Raw genomic sequence first — 14,962 nt, 5'->3', positions numbered from 1 at the left:
AACATAGTTGTGGTATATAAAACACCACATTGCTTCACATTCTTCTCATACACCCTTCAAAATATAAGACTACTGTATCTAATCCTTTTTTTTAAGATTAGCAATTCAAATTATAATATGCTTATGCTGTACCTTTTTATATTAGTAAAGCGAAGTCTTAAGTACTTGGCTTGCTCTCCTCTACTCTTCTTGCTTCACTTTAATGTTTCATTTTAGTTCTAAATCAATTCGCAGTTTCACATTCGTTTGACTTTGCTTCTCGCAATGTTTCTGACCTTATTTGTCTTCATTCCTATTGAAAATGTGTACAATCCCACAGTCTCTGTTCCACAGATGTATACTAATGTCTGTACAAAAGGGGAACTAGGCAATTGGAACTCATAAGAACTTGCACTACAATGTTGGGACATTTTCCTTTTTTATTGACAATTTATTTCTTTTTTATTGACTATTTATTGGTCTGTCTGTTGTTGTTATTTATGCACGACGTGGTTAAGGCTTTAAATTTCATTGTAGTACTTGTATAATGAAAATAAAAGCATTCAATTCAATTAATATATATATATATATATATATATATATATATATATATATATATATATATATATATATATATATATATATATATATATATATATATATATATATATATATATATATATATATATATATATATATATATATAACGTATACACATGCTTTTAAAATTTTGATCAATTGATAAACCATATTCTAATTTGCACATAGCTTAAACACAATGCATAATTAAATTAATTAAAATACACTTTCGGATTTGACATGCTATCATGGTATGTAAAGTGTAAAATGAGAGATATGGCAGCATTTGTTTGTGTTTTTTATATAATTATTTATGCCAATGTAGGCATGCTACCTCACCATCTAACCTTAAGTGAATGTATTGTTAAACAAAATAACAATAAAAAGCATTTTATAGCTTTATATAATGAAAATAAAAGCATTCAATTCCACTAATGTACATATAACGTATACACATGCTTTTACAATGTTGATCAATTTATATACCATATTCTAATTTACACACAGCTTGAACGCAATACATAATTAAATTAATTAAAACGCTCCGTATGATTTTACATGCTACAACTATGATATGGAAACTGTGAAAATGGGAGCAATGGCAGCTTTTCTATTTATTTTATTATGTTTTTTTATGCATGCTATCTCGCCATCCAACCTTTTGTGAATTTATTGTTAAACAAAACCACCCAGCTGGATTGTCCTTTACAAAAAACATGGAAACTAGATTACAGGCTCCTCAAAAGCCTCCTAGCTGTCAGCATTGTTTCAGACGAAGGCACTGCAAAGACTACAGCAGCTCAGGGCAGGTGGAGAGAGCACAGCTGACAGGAAGGGAAGGAAAAACTGTGTCATGCTCAGGCATACGGAACGCAGGTGGTGACAAGGCTATTGTCAAAAAGTCATGTGGTGCTGATGGTGCACCCAAATGGGATTTAACACTACGTATGCGTACGAGCCACTGCCATTTTATTTGGAGAGCTCTCTTCAACAGAGAATTTCTCATCCACAATAGCACTGAAAAGAAAGAAGACTGTGTTATATGGGAAGATTTGTCCCAAAAAAACGTCATTTGTCAGATATTGAGCACAATTTGGAAACGCTGATTATTATTGTAAATCAGGGCTGTCAAACATACGGCCCGCGGGCCGGATCCGGCTCGTCTGGTGGTTTGGTACGGCCCAGGGGAGGAAAGCTGCATTGTATAAAAAAAATATGAATTTTCTTTAAAATGTGTAGTTATTGTATTGTCCGATAGGGGTGCAGTGTTTTAGTACGTGCAGACAACATGAATTGACATTTATTTATGTTCTTATGTTCTTCTCTTGTTCATAATATATTGTTCATAATGTAAAAGTAAAATTTTGATAATTTACTCATTCTTTGCACTAATTATTAGTATTAGTGACTAATACAAAGGAAAAAAGTGGGTTTATTGTTAGTTCTATGTCATTTTGCAATGAGTTTACTGCTTAATCTCAAATTAAGATGTATTCGGCCCGGAGACCAAAGGGAGTTTGACACCCCTGTTGTAAATAGAAGTGAGTGCAATTACTGGTTTTAGCCTACAATGACCACAGAGGCTCTTCTTGAGATGCCGCCCATAAACGACAAAGGAAATGTGTTACATCTAACAGTCAGTCTTTTTTTTTTTTGTGGGGAGGGGAGAGGGGAAATAATGCTGACCCGCCAAAGCGGCTGGTGGCAGAGACATTAACTGGATGAATCCATCCAATGTTTCTGCTTTCAGCTGCTGATGATTGTCATCCCTGAAGGGGAGATGATGCTGGGAGGACTGCCATGGCATCGCCATGGATCCAGATGGTCAGAGACATGAAGCGATGCATGTGAGCAAATTGTCAGCAGACCATGTTCTGGGAAAGGCTCAACTATATTATTCGTATGGCAGAAAATGTTTTTGCTTTGTGCTCTGCATATGGAAAAAGGTGCAGCTTTTGCTATTAAGAAAAATAGCCTTTTTGAAGAAAGGAAATATGGATTGAAGGTCAGGTGGTCTTTTGTTTTTGTTCATATTTGATCAGTGTGATGGGATGGATCATAAACGTGTTAGGATATTCACAGATTCTATAAGGTTTATTAGTCCTATTAGTGCTTTAAGACTAATTATATTTTCTAAATCCCTCATTTTAGTACAGGGTGTAAATGCACTGTACATGCTACAAATGTGATGCTTTTTAAAAGTAATAATAATAGTCGGACATAGGCTTTGTCCTTACCATTGACTCGACAAAAGCCCAATTGTCATCATACCTAGTATTTACCTATGAGGAAATTTGTAGGGCCAAATAAGGCCCAAATAAGTGATAATTTTCGGGATTCTGCCGTGATGGATACATCACATCACCTCCCCGAGTGGATCACTTGCCTCTCACTGTCTCTTCACTTACCTTCGGTCAGCCAGTAGGAGGCAGCTCACCTCCCAATGTCTTTTCATGTTACCTCACCCCGAAGTTATTACACAGAAGGGATTGTGTGTCGTGCGACCGCAAGTTTGGAGTCCAGATGCATTTGGAAAAAATTGCCCTTAAGCCTATTTGTCCCTACTTTGTGAGACCTGTACTGTCTGCCAGAAGGCAGCAGCTGGGACAGGTTGTGACCAGGGTGGTATGGGTCCCTGACAATGTTTTGTGGAATATACATTTTCTTTTGGGGTTTGCAAGCTATATAGTTTGAACATATTTTTGGAGTAACTGTTTTTACGCATTTAGATTGCATCGGTAAAAACATGGTTGATTAGGGCAAATATAAAGCCGACTATACGGGATAAAAAGAAGTAAAGGATAGAAGGATCAAAAGATGTTGTAGTTGGTAGTACAATATTTCCTGGAGAAAGTACGATGTTTCATTGTAGGTGATGAATTCATTTTATTTTTCGAAAATTTAAGAAGGTCATATAGGTCATTGGAGTATCATTAGCTAATCCAACTTCGGAAAAACGTCATGGTGTAGGACACATTGTTTTATTAATTTCACATTGAATCAGGCTGTGCATGATTGATAGTGTGGAAGTGATGGGAGCTGCAACATTACAATCTCTACCCTTTGTTATTTTAACACTAATTAGGAATTCTTTGTTGGGATCAACTCACACTTGGGATTCACTTTGCCTGAGAAGTGTTTTGCAGGCTTGACTGTCGGCACTATGATCAAAAGGATTATAATGAGATGTCGGATTGAAGGGAACGCAGCAGACGTTCCTTCACATGAGCCTCATTTAGCCGTTGTTTTAGGTGAAACTTTGTCGCTCTTGAATATAGAAAAAAAGAGACAAAAGGACGGTCAGGAGAAAAGTTGAAAACTTTTACAAATTGCTCTTCAATGGCTATTCTGTAAATTAGTAGCCAGTTAAATGTCTACTCTACCTTTCCATCTACAGGTTTAAAATATGTTACTTATGTTACTATAACCAGTACTTCGAGGGCCCAAAAAACATGTTGTCTTATTAAAAAAAAACGTGTTGTCTTATTAAGAAATGTACTTTTGCATTTTAGTGTGTATTTTGTGTGTTATGAGTTAGGGAAGAGTATGTTTTAAGTTCCAGAGCCAAGATTGGACATTTTGATCAATGTTTGGGATCAGCTATGTTATATTTTTTCGACTCTTGATGAATTTTGCAAATTTTTAACAATCGCTCAAAAAATAGTCCAAAGTTTTCAAGCGTTGCAGGCCCAGTAAACCCATTCATTTTTCAATTACCTGCTAGTTTAATGCTAATACATAATGGTAGAGAATGTTGTAAAAACACAACACATTACAAAAAATAATAAAAACAAAAAAAAACACCAAAACCAATTTTTAAAAATTAACATTGTGAAAAATAATCGAGATCAGATGTTAGGAAACATTTTTTTCAGGGGTCAGATCGCCCAGGCCTACTATGAATGCAACAAATTAATATCTTTTCAAACTTAAGACCTTTCAAAATATTTCCCAATTAATAACTCTACTGATTTTCCTCCACTAGTCTCATTCCTCCTTTGTTTCCAACACAAAAATCTTATTCACTAATCTGCTTCTGCGTATCAGATGTAATTGGCTTTCTTGTAAAACATTACCTTGAAAAATTGTTTTTCCTACTCCTGAAATGGCAAACAGCCTCTGGATTCTGTCACTTATGAGTTATGATACATTTTCTAAAATATTTTTCTAAGGCATTGCTGGGATATGAGCCAGTGAATTGTGGTCAACGTAGAGCATCCACTAATGAGTGGCAGGTCAGCCTTGTTTATGGATTAGGGTGGACATGAACCTATTCAATCAATGCCACTTATTTCTTGGCTCATTTCCTCTTCTGCTATCCATTTGTGTTCCTGCAAGTGGCGGCAGGATGCTCTCATAGCATACAGAATAAGGGAGAAGAGAAACCGTTCTATTTATCTTTTATTTTTTTCATTTTCCCTATCGGATAGAGTCCAGCACAATTAGAAAATGAATTTATTGTGGTCTCATTTTTTTTTTTTCATGCTGTAAAACACAGGTGACAAAGTGGCGGCCCGCGGGCCAAATCTGGTCCGCCACATCATTTTGTGTGGCCCGGGAAAGCAAATCAAGAGTGCCGACTTTCTGTTTTAGGATTATATTAAAATGAAGAGTATAGATTTATATTCCATTTCCTTATTTTCCCCCTATTAAATCAATAACTGCATTTTTTTAATCATTTTTTTTCAGTCTTTAGTTCAAAAATAATTTATTAAAATCTAAAAATACCTAAAAATATTTTTTTATGTTCCACTTTAATAAGGAACATAATGATTAAAACATATTTTCCCTAACAAAGAAAAAATAGCGCAAATAAACCCTCTTCTTAGATCCATAAAAAACTGAATATCCAGAGCTTTTAATCCATTTTTTTAAATCAATTTATTTAAAAAAAAAAAAATCTAAATATCATATCTAAAATGGTCTGGCCCACTTGAAATTGAGTTGACATTACTTGCTGTAAAAGTTGGCTTTTTAATAGTGGTGGTGCAGAATTTTCAATAAAATAAAAGCCAACTGTAATTTAGAAGCAAACTGACATTTTTGGTCTTTGTATTCCCATGGAGTGTAGTGACCTACATTATAATTCAGCATGAAATAATTCCCAATTCCGGTGTGAAATAAATCTGTATCCTGTCTTACATATAGATTTCACAAGTTATTACAGCAAGAAAAAGCAATGAATGTCATTTTTTTTATATTAAAAGGCCATCATTTCTTTTCAAAGACCTCCAGCTATTCCTCCTTTCATCTCCATATTTTTAGGTTTCATTACTTATGCGCCGACACAAGTGGAACATTTCATCCTGAAACCTCCCCCAAAATGCATAACCTCTTTTAGACTTTCTCTTAAATTAAGCTACAATAACAGTCAATGGAAACTTTAATATGACAAGAAATATAATGCAATCTGAAAGCTCATCTCAAATACCTCAAAGCACCTGGGATCACTTCAAATATAAAGATGAATAATTAATCGAAATTGGATGAAAACTTTTGATTTTGGCAGATATTTCCCACCTACTCACTCTCACAGACCTGATTGAGACTCAATTTCTGCACCTCTTACATAATCTTTAGATAAATAACATATTTTTATCAGGTATCCACGTGCACCATCGCACGCAATGTACCGTATTTTCACGACTATAAGGTGCACCGCATTATAAGGCGCACCCTCAATGAATGACATTTTTTCCATATATAAGGTGGACTGTATTATAAGGCACACTGTATTATAAGGCACACATTACAAGGCATCCTGTCTATTTTGGAGAAAATGTAAGACTTAAGTGCGCCTTATAGTCGTGAAAATACGGTAATTGCTATTGACTTCCAGGTATGAAGCACACACACAGTCACCTCTAGAGCCAGCCATTGTTGATGTTTTGTATAAAATTTTGCAGTGGGGGAGGAGCTATATGATGGAAGATTTTGTAAACTAAGATGGCATCTGCATATTTAACAGTATTGGTTCAGGTGTTTGTGTTTTTTTAATATCCGACAGTGGTGGTTTTTCGTTTTTGGTTTTCAGTTTTTTCCATATATAAGGCGCACTGGATTATAAGGCGCACTGTCTATTTTAAGGCGCACTGTCTATTTTGGAGAAAATTTAAGACTTTTAAGTGCGCCTTATATTCGTGAAAATACGGTACATCTCTTAAATCACAATTGTTTATTTTTAATAGCCGGACTGAGATTTTGGGGGGTTTGAGAAAACATGTTGCAGCAAAACTAGGAACCAGATCATCAATTCACTGCTCTCTCAGTGTCTTCATGGTGTAAACAAATCAATTTAACGGGCAGAGCGGATCGTGCATGGGTCATAAAGCTTGAATGTTACAAGAGATTGTTCTTCCAGTACAGCTGTTGCGCTAATATACAATCTGTCAATATACATTTTGTACACTGACTACAATAACAAGAAATATTGTGTTCATGTTTACTCCTTCAACAAAGTGAAGATTACACTTATGTATTGGTTATATACGTATTGGGACATTGACAGAAATTTCATTTTAGTGGTTCTACAGCAGGGTTGTCAGATTCTGGTTGGTTCACAGGCCGTGGACCATTTTAGATCTAATTTTTAAATTTTTTTTTTATAAATGGATTAAAAGAACTGGATTCAAAGTCCTGAATATTCAGTTTTTTTATACATCTAAAACAATGTTTATTTTAGCTTTTTTAAAATATTTTTTTTGATTTTACAAAATGATTTTTGAGCTAAAAACTGAAAAAATGATTAAAATTACTCTTATAAATTTAAAAAGGGGAACATCAGGAAATTTAATATACATGTATACTCTTCATTTTAATTTGATCCTAAAACAGAAAGTCAGCACTCATGATTTACTTTCCCGGGCCACCCAAAATAATCCGACGGGCCAGATTTGGCCCCCGGGCCACCACTTTGACACCGGTGTTCTACACAACATAGTATACAGTATTACAGTCATAGCAGAGACTAAAAAAGGATGTTATCCCAAAATAAGAGACGCTTGTTCCAATACTTTTATCTCCCAGGCTTTTATTTGCATAATTTTGCAAAGCAGAAGCCCAGATTTTCATTGCTGGATGTTGAGACGGGACCATGCAAAAAAAAAAAAAAAAAATTCTGCTTCCTTTTTATCTCACCGTTCAGTCATTTCTATTTCATATTTTTTCCCCTCTTGCCAAAACACAGTTGTGATGTTTTTGATCTTTCCGTTCCCTGACAGAAACATGGTATCCTGACAGGATTTCTAGCCTGCCAATTTGTTCATAGTTGTCAGCTGTACAATTCAAGAAGAATCTCATCAGTAAGAATTCATGTGTTTGTCATAGTCACTAAACCTCCGCGGTAATGCTTATGCTTGCGTTTCTCCCTTTAGACTCATTTTTTATTTATTTTTTTATGTCCAGCAGAATGTGAGACTGACATGGTTGGCATTTTGAAAGATGAACATTGAAAAATGGCAAATTACTGTCTGGTGTGAATTCGCGAATTCCTTTTAGCGACCAATCAAAGCGGATACTCTAATTCCCTTTAATGTGGTATATTCATGTCACATGCAGAAAATCAAAAAATCAAAAAAAGAAATGTAATTAAGTCTAAAGGTTGTTTTTTTTTTAATTTATTTTTGGCATTGTTTTAGCAGGTAACACAAGTTATTTTTATTGCTAGTCTGATTGAGTCTCAATTACCGTTTTTTTTTTTTTAACCAGTCAAATAATGTAAAAATAAATACTTTTTAGCTACTTCCGGAGTATAAGTCGCACTTTTGGGTGGGCAATTTTTCATTTTTGCGGAAATCAAAATCACTCAAACCTATGTAATAATAGTAAAATGGACAGGTACATTTTAACCTAAAATCAACAACATAACCTGTTGTGGTCAAAGAGCAAGAAAAAAAACATACATAAGTGGCAGGCCTCGCCAAACTATGGAAAAAAATGCAACCTATAGTCCGGAAAATACGGCATTGTTTATTCTCCAGGTTCATTAAACACAAGACTATTCTGATATCCCAAGGGTGTTGTATTATGCTTAAAATGATATCACCCAAATTCTACCACCTAGATTTGTCTCATTAAATGATGATCCATCATGCATATGATTTAAAATAATATCCCCAAACTCTCACTTTTGATTGACAGCAGGGCCGCTCAGGTACAGCTAAATCTAGGTCACACTTCTTGCTCAATGTCAAAGAGAAATGGGTGTCTGGTTTTTGGTCTTTTTCAAGCAGCCGGAAAGGCGGGCCTTCAATGAAAAGGGTGATGGATTGATGCTCACAGTCTCTCCCAGTGATAGCTCAGAGGTTGTTTGTTACCTTTCCATCTCACCTTCTTGCCGCTACTGTCAGAATAGCTGAGACTGAGCATATCAATATCGTATAGCACAAATGAGCAAGCCCTTAACTTTGGCTGTTTTCATTTCTTCGCCTCCTGTTCTGTCTTCGCCGCCCACCTCTCGGTAAACATCTCTCAGAAAAAGAGTACATGACGAGACTGGCAATACAAAAGTAATGATTGTTGGGAAAAAACACATTTTTGAAGGTTTTGGGGCGCATTTACATGCAGAATTATCATTGGTATAATTGGTTTGTCTGTATATAAAGCTTCAAATACTCTCCCTTATTTGTGAACTGATGGGAATTAAAATTGATGGCTTTAGATTTGGGATGTATACGCGGTTTTGTGTATTAGTTTTCTGCAATTACATTAGTTTATTATGGGCGTAAAGTTGCTAGTCCTATTGTTATGTATTATCATATATCATTGGAATGAATCAGATTCATGCATCGGTCGTCAAATATTATTCATTTTTGTATCAGGGCTGATTGCTATGATTATTTAGTTACTTGCGGGTGGTCATAGTTCATTTGAACCTTGTTTTGAAGGTGAATACCTTGGAATCTTGTTTGGAAAAAAAGGTTACTCGGTCATGCATAAAATGTCAATTCACTGAGGTCCATTATGTACATTTAATGGGTATACATAAAATTTTTTTTTTGTAAATTTAATGACAAATCTGGAAAAGTGTTTGACCTCATCTCATCTTTAAATATGGTGGGTGGAGAATTATGCCTTGAAATTGCAAAAAAACAATACTAGTGACATATTGCCTTGATGCTCTCAAGTCAATACAAAACATGTCAAAGAATTTATAGATATTGTGCACTCCTGATATGACATTTTGGACCAAAATAAACCATAACCAAGCCGCCTTTTGGTGTAGACTATTGGCGTATTTACCCATTTTTTTAAAAACCATCTTAGTTGGCAAATGAATTAATATGTGCAGGGTGTAACTGTTTACGAGCAGCTGTCGAGAGCGTCTTCACAATTCCTGCCTTCCCCTTCCGCCACCTTATCACACAAGTCCGTCTGTTTATGTGGACTAATGATGATGGTCTGTAATGTTCTTGTAGAAGAAGCAATTAGTGGATGCTCTCTCCCTACACAGTCTGCACACATAAAATAGAGCTTTTTTTTGCAATTGAGCTTTTTCCACTCTACTTTCAACCGAGCCATTACCTGGCAATATAGTTGAGCTGTCTAGGGCGCTTCAAACTTCCTTAAAATAATTGTATGAAATTCAGTTTTATGACAGGGTATACCATGAAGCTCGAGAGGAACAAGCTAGCGAGGGAGTAGATGAAGCAGGTGGTGTGTCGGAATAACAGATCGCTTCATATCGGTATAGAAAATGTTTAAAAGACAAAAGTAGTTTGGCAAGTATGAGGTGTATTTGGCATATATTTTTCTTTTTTTTTTTAATATCACAGGTTGTGTGATGGTGAAAATTCTGATGGATTTTCCAGTCCAGCGTCCAGTCCTTCATCTAGCAGGCGCCACTTGTCATTTATTATTAATCATAGAATGACCCTAGAGTATTCATTGTGGGTTTTAAGGGGAGCAAGTATTGAAAGAATATTTGATGCGAGGTATCACAAAGCATATGAGCAATATTTCTTGAGATTTCTTTTAGCAATGTGGAGCACAACAAGTGCGTCGGTATTGAGAGAATAAAATTACTGAGTCTATGGGACCTGTCTAATTATATTTAATATAGTCATTCACATGGAAAAAAACATGGTTAGATTAGAATTAGATAGCTCAGTTTATTGATCTCCAGTTTGTTAAAAGTATTCATTTGCCAAACAAAATGATTTTTTTCTCTTTCATTTTCTGAACTGCTTATCCCACTTGTGTCAAAGTGGCGGCCCGGGGGCCAAATCTGGTCCTCCGCATCATTTTGTGTGGCCCAGGAAAGTAAATGATGAGTGCTGAATTTCTGTTTTAGGATCAAATTAAAGTGAAGAGTATAGATGTATTTTAAATTTCCTGAGTTTTCCCCTTTTAAATCAATAATTGTAATTTTTTAAACATTTTTTCTGTGTTTTTAGTTCAAAAATAATTTTGTAAAATCTAAAAATATGTATAAAAAAGCTAAAATAAACATTGTTTTAGATCTATAAAAAACTGACTATTCAGGGCTTTTAATCCAGTTCTTTTAATCATTTATAAAAAAAAAATCAAAATATTATATCTAAAATGTGAAATCAAGTTGACGTTAAAGCAACCCGCGAACCAATCCGAGTCTGACACCCTTGTCTTATCCTCACAAGAATCACAAAGGGTGCCGTAGCCTATCCCACCCTGCATCGTTCCCCAGCCAATCAGAGTCCTCATAACTTATTATAATGAACCATACATAAATCTCACTCGGTTCAATGCCAGTTACTATTTTTGTCAGATAATGAGATTCCTTCTTAGTCATTTGAAGAGATCTTAACTCACAACATACATTGACTGATTATGAATGCAATTCATCCCACAATGTCTTCTTTTTATTCAAAACTATGATGAGATGCAAATGAAGCGATCATCATTCAAGAGAGCAGTAGATCCGATGTTTGGTTTGTCAGTTTTGTTTCTCGTCATCAAAGGCAGCCCAGGCGGACGTACTAACTGGCTGAATGAATTGTATCATAATAACAAGCATCAACATTCATTTTTATGCTATTATGCTGTCATGGGTCATTTTTTTTCTTCTTTTCCCACCCAGTTCTTATGATGTTTATATTTCTATGACACTGCAATGTGGGAAATAAAGGTCATGTTGCATTTTTGTTAGTTTAAGGCAAGTTAGGAATCATTTATGGAAAAATGCACTTATGGCATATTTCAATGCATTGCATGGACTTGCTTTAGGGAATATTTGTCCTTCAAAATATGCTAAATGTGTGTTTTTTTCATGTGTTTGTGTTTTTGTCATCAAAACTGCAGAGATTAATACCTTCAGGGGCAAAAAAGGCTAAACTCGGACATATAAATGTCACATTAAAGTACAAGCTAGGCAAATTTCAGTGCAAAAGATATGAAATGCATTTATGTTACTAAATGTTTTACCTTGCTACATCTTTTAATAAGACAAGAGTTGGATGAAAAATTTATGTTCGGACCACCATGGCAAATAAAATCCCATCTTCAAATGTATTAGTAATAAAGTTGTTCACAATATGTAAATTTTCTGACATTCCATAACTTATGTCATGAAAATTAATTTAGTGTGAGGATGCTAAACTATGATAGCAGTAGGCTAACCTTAACAACATTGTTGCTTATGTTGTTTTAATGTATTTTTTGGATCATTTATGCTGTCCAAATGTCTGTGAAATAAATAAAAAATATTTTTATATACCTGTAGTTTAAAAAAAATGATATAAATCACATGCAAAACATGCAAAATGTGTTCATAAATCAATTTAAATGAATTTATTTGAATTCATTTCTCTCTCTCTGCTGCAATAAGTAAAAAAAAAAACTTAATAAATTACTACCCACACAGTTTCAGTCTAAACTGATGAAATGCTGACTGTGCTTGAACTGTATGTTTGTTTGAGGACTCCCGTATTTATTAATATTAATAAAAATGCAGACTCAGCAAATTGGCTGCACTCTTAATTCTAATTTCATGTTATTTTTTGGTCACAGATCCTCTTGCCCCCTCAAAGACGGACCACTCAAGTCCAATCTATCCGACCAAACCTCGCCTTTTCTTGTTGTGCTTGTGGCGTGAAGACAGTCAGCGACATCAAAGGTACGGACCACCGCCTCCTCCTTTTTTTCCCCCTCTCAGCTTTCTTTAATCACTTTGTTTAGCTCATCATTGCAGCAATTATATTTCCTGACAGTGTTTTTTGGTTTAAACATTCAACTCATGCGTTTTTTTTTGTTTTTTGTTTTCGTTGTAATGCCTCCTCTAGGGACCGACCGCCTCACTCACTTTACTTGTGAGGGGGGCTTGTTGACTGTTTTTTTCAACGTTTGTTTTTCCTCTTCTAACAAACATGGAGGACATCATTGAATGATTGCTGTGGGAAAAAAACAGTTAAACTGGATTGGGTGTGTATTGTTCTCAATGGCAGGTTTTGAGATAGTACTTAAAAATAAATATATACATTTTCATTGCTGCCAAATACTATGAATAGTCTGTAGTTTACAATGGAATTCTTTCCCAAACTACTATATACTAGATTTGTGTCAAAACTACAAGAAAAAATAAGGAATCTATGTTTTTTTATTTATTTATTATTATTTTTCTTTATTTTAGGGCAGTTTACAAGGGAACAAAATTCAAATATTTTCGTTTTGAGCTCATTTTAACTGACCATGATGATTAATTTTAATTGTTTTCTGATTCATTTTAGTATTTTTCATGTTGTCAAACGTTCTCTTTACATATGAAATATGAATTTTGACATTTAGCGGCACTGCATTTAAAAAAAAATAATATTTTTTTACATTATTCTGATTAATTGAAAATGACACAATAGGACCCATCATCCGAACATGTGATTAGATATGAGACAACTCTATTTATTAAGAGTCTTTCTAGTTATAATTTGTCGATAGTAAAGCCAATGATTTTGAAGGTGTGCTTTTGTAAGGATTGCACGTCCACTGTTTTTTTTTTTAAAGTGTAAAGTAGAGAAGCTTCAAAGTGAGTAATATTACACTAACCCCGCATAGCAATCAGGTCTTATCGCCTTTTGAAAAGCTGCTCCTAAAAATTGCATCACTATTAGTTTTTCTTTGTAAAAATAAGGTTTTAATTTTCTATAAAGCACTTAAGGTTGATGAAGAAATTACATGTGTGACCTTGGTAAAAAAAAAAGGATTTTGTTACCTTTTTTGTTTTTGTTGTTGAAGATTTTAAGATGAAAACATGTAAGTAAATGTTGTATACTGAACAGTTTGCAATGGATAAAAAAATGAGCATGAGATTGGAAAGTGTCACTCACCTCTTTGTATTTATAACCAAATGCAGATATATTATCAACACATAGAAAGTGAATTCATGTAATGCGAAACGTCCTTCTAAATGGCTTATGACTGTCTGTGAATATTTGAAGGATTTTATAGATGTTCTTTACCCTTCAGTGAAAACAAAAACAAAAAAATGTGCCGGATCTTCACTGTATTTCATACTAATTAAATGTAGTGATGCCAAGAGGCCAGTTTCCCTTTATGATGAAAATAATGTATTCCTTCCTCCCTTTTGATTAGATAAGTTGTGTGCTCTACAAACAAACTGTTCACAAATTCTATGCATGCCTTGTGTGTTACATTGCTCTTTTTTGTTGAATTGATTGTAAAGACATTGACCTTCACTAATTTTGTTCCTTTGCGATTAGCGAACATCTGCTAATGCAAAAGGTAAATGGAAAAAACATGCAAAAATCATACTATGAAATCAGACTTGAAATAGTAACCTTGACACATTAATGGTATTTTTTTTTCCACGACTATAAGTTGCACCGCATTATAAGGCGCACCCTCAATGAATGACATTTTTTCCATATATAAGGCGCACTGTGTTATGAGGCGCACTGTCTATTTTGGAGAAAATGTAAGACTTTTAAGTGTGCCTTATAGTCGTGAAAATACGGTAATTGCTATTGAGTTCCAGGTATGAAGCACTCACTACTTTACAGTCACCTCTAGAGCCAGCCATTGTCGATGTTTTGGATTTTTTTTTGTATAAAATCTTGCAGTGGGGGAGGAGCTATATGATGGAAGATTTTGTAAACTAAGATTGCATCTGGATATTTAGCAGTATTGTTTCAGTTCAGGCGTTTATGTTTTTTTCAATATCCGACAGTGGTGTTTTTTTGGTTTTCAGTTTTTTACATATATAAGGCGCACTGGATTATAAGGCGCACTGTCTATTTTGGAGAAAATGTAAGACTTTTAAGTGCGCCTTATAGTCGTGAAAATACGGTAGATTTTTTTTTGTCAAATTGGGCCTCCTCTGCATTATTTCTTTAGGTGGAAGAGTGATGAAAGAAGCACTAGATTAGTGAAAAATAAAAAAATAAAAATAAAGAAGTGAACAACAAACATCAAAGAA

General features: G+C 34.5%; 1 protein-coding gene across 7 annotated transcripts in view; it reads left to right on the top strand.

Moving 5' to 3' along the window:
- The window catches only part of LOC144195417 (splicing regulator ARVCF-like), a 105,179-nt gene that overhangs the window by 22,298 nt on the left and 67,919 nt on the right, over positions 1 to 14,962 (top strand). For all 7 annotated transcript variants that reach the window (XM_077715041.1, XM_077715039.1, XM_077715040.1 and 4 more), the window contains exon 2: positions 12,544 to 12,649. The gene's annotated coding sequence lies outside the window, so the exon portion shown is untranslated. The remainder of the gene's footprint in view (positions 1 to 12,543; positions 12,650 to 14,962) is intronic.

The sequence above is a fragment of the Stigmatopora nigra genome, chromosome 4, assembly GCF_051989575.1.
Source record: "Stigmatopora nigra isolate UIUO_SnigA chromosome 4, RoL_Snig_1.1, whole genome shotgun sequence".
In the NCBI taxonomy this organism is placed as follows: Eukaryota; Metazoa; Chordata; class Actinopteri; order Syngnathiformes; family Syngnathidae; genus Stigmatopora; species Stigmatopora nigra.
This window is presented reverse-complemented; position numbering and strand designations above follow the sequence as displayed.